Source organism: Atta colombica, unplaced genomic scaffold (genome assembly GCF_001594045.1).
Source record: "Atta colombica isolate Treedump-2 unplaced genomic scaffold, Acol1.0 scaffold259, whole genome shotgun sequence".
Taxonomy (NCBI): domain Eukaryota; kingdom Metazoa; phylum Arthropoda; class Insecta; order Hymenoptera; family Formicidae; genus Atta; species Atta colombica.
Window position 1 is genome coordinate 1 of NW_017259358.1, and position 2,574 is coordinate 2,574.

The window sequence follows — 2,574 nt, forward strand, 5'->3', positions numbered from 1 at the left end:
TGTAAAAGTTTATAAAGCATTAGCTATATAAAAAATAGTAAATACAGGGTGTAGAAAAAATCCCGGACTCCTTAAATATCTTGAAAAATAATCATTTTTGAGAGAATTTTTTATACAAAAGTTGTAGGGTTGAAAATGATCTATTAACTGACTTTATCAATTTGATCTTGGATGGCGCCACCAAGGTCAAATTGATAAGATCAAGTTGATTTTTTAAAACGAAATGCCTTATTTTTGATTTTAAAATCTGATAGTTGAGATCAGGAGCTTTCCAAAGTACTATAATAAAGCCTCTTTTTAATCAGTACTTTTCAAGTTATGAGAGTTGAAAGTTACGGAACCGCCGCGACATTAGCATTACCTAAGCTAAGGTGTTCGTATCCTTTTGATGTGAAGATAAGGTGGTCATAGGAGGTCTTACGCAAGCGACAAAACTTTTCAATCAATCTTTTAAAAATAACGACAATGGTATATCTAAATCGACTGTCATTCGTTTGAGCATTTGTCATTCCTTTAACCCAGCTCACCTTATCTACCAGTTTTTAGTTACTTTCCCGGCTAGACCCCGGGATCTGGAACTTCATCAAGTTATATCTCTGAATAGAAAATATATTTTTAACTTATCATATGCAAAATTGATATTTCTAGAGTAAAACAAGAATAAATAAAACAAAGATAAAACAAAAATATTTTATTCTTAAATTACATCATAAAAAATTAAAATCTGAATTGCAATATGAAAAATCGCATTAGATCAACGTCATATCCCAGTGAGTCATATCCCATGGCGAGCTAGGGTTAAAAGAATATTACATATTATAGCAAATATTATAGCAAATACTCAAATTGGCGTCTCTTCGCAGTCTGACAATGTGTTAAACGATTATAAAAACTTAAGACTGCATTTCTACAGAATTCGCGAGGCATGATTCTAAATTCATTTATTATTCGTTGACGTAAATCATTAAGATTTCAAGGTTTATTATAAATTTTTTCCTTCAAATATCCCCACAAAAAATAGTCGAGTGGATTTAGATCAGGCGATCGTGCTGGCATTCGAAGTAACCCCTTTTTCCTATTCGGAAAAACTTCATTCAGATATTGGCGTATTCGTAAACCGTAGTGAAGTGGCGCCCCATCTTGCTAGAAACAAATGTCATTAAAGTTTTGACGAGCGATGTTTCGGATTGCCGGACTATTTCATCTATTTCATCTTGAAGCATGGCTAAGTAATTGTCAGCGTTTAAATTACCTTCAATAAAGAAAGGCACAATAATGGTTTCATTTAAAATTCTAGTCTATACGTTGACTTTTTGCTGATTCTGTATCTCGTACATCCAATCAGGATTTTCGCTCCAATATCTGCAATTATGTTGATTTACATTCTCGGTTAGCTCAAAAGTAGCTTCATCTGAAAAAATAATGTTGACTACAAATAAAAGATCTATCGATATTTAACATCATACTTTCGCAAAATTCAATGCGACGATCAAAATCATCTTTATATAGTTCCTGCGCCAAATGGCTCTTATATGGATGAAATTTCTCCTTTTTTAGAATTTTATGAACTGACATAAGATCGATGTTGTTATGCAACTTTGCGAATTGAATTACGCGGATCTTCAATAAAAGACAGTAGAACATTCAATCTTTTATCAGGATTTGTCGCTATTGTTGGTCTATTTTGTCTATTACGGTCTTTTACAAAATCCATTTCTTCAAAACGTACAGTACGAATAACAGTCAATTTAGATATACCATTGTCCTCATTCCTAAAAGTTTGATTGAAAAGCTCTGTCACATGTGCGTAAGACCTCCTACGATCACTCTACCCTCGCATCATTAAAAGGAATATATGCTCCTATTCAATATTATAAAATATTAAATATAAAGTATTATAAAATATTTTAAATAAATACTTTATAAACAAATATAACTATGTAGCGATAAGCAAGAACAGAATATCATGAAAAAGTATACCTTCTCAATCGCAAATCACAGAAAGAGTGATCTTTAGGAAAGATCTCTAGCTTATGTATGATCTCCAGCTTTGTCGAAAAGGTGGAAAGGAAGAAGAAGGGAAGAAGTAGGAGGAAAGGGAGAGGGGAAGGAGAAGGAAAAGCTAAGAAGGAGGAAGAAATAGAGACATTCGCGAGCACATGACTCATAAATCCAGTCGGGCAATCTCTACGTAATATCTTAGATAATGTCGGCAGTTTCGTAACTTTCAACTCTCATAACTCGAAAAGTACTGATTAAAGAGAGGCTTTATTATAGTGTTTTGGAAAGCTATTATAATAGCTCTCAGCTATTAGATTCTAAAAAATAGGGTGTTTCATTAAAAAAAATCAATTTAACCTTGATTTGACCTTAGTGGCGTCATCCAAGATCAAATTGATAAGGTCAGTCGATAGACTATTTTCAACCTTACCTCTACAACTTTTGTATAAAACATTTTTCTCAAAAATTACTTTTCAAGATCTTTAAGTCCGGAACTTTTTCTATATCCTATATAATTGTGCAATATATATATATAGATAATTTTACTTTTTCAAAAACTATATATATATATAT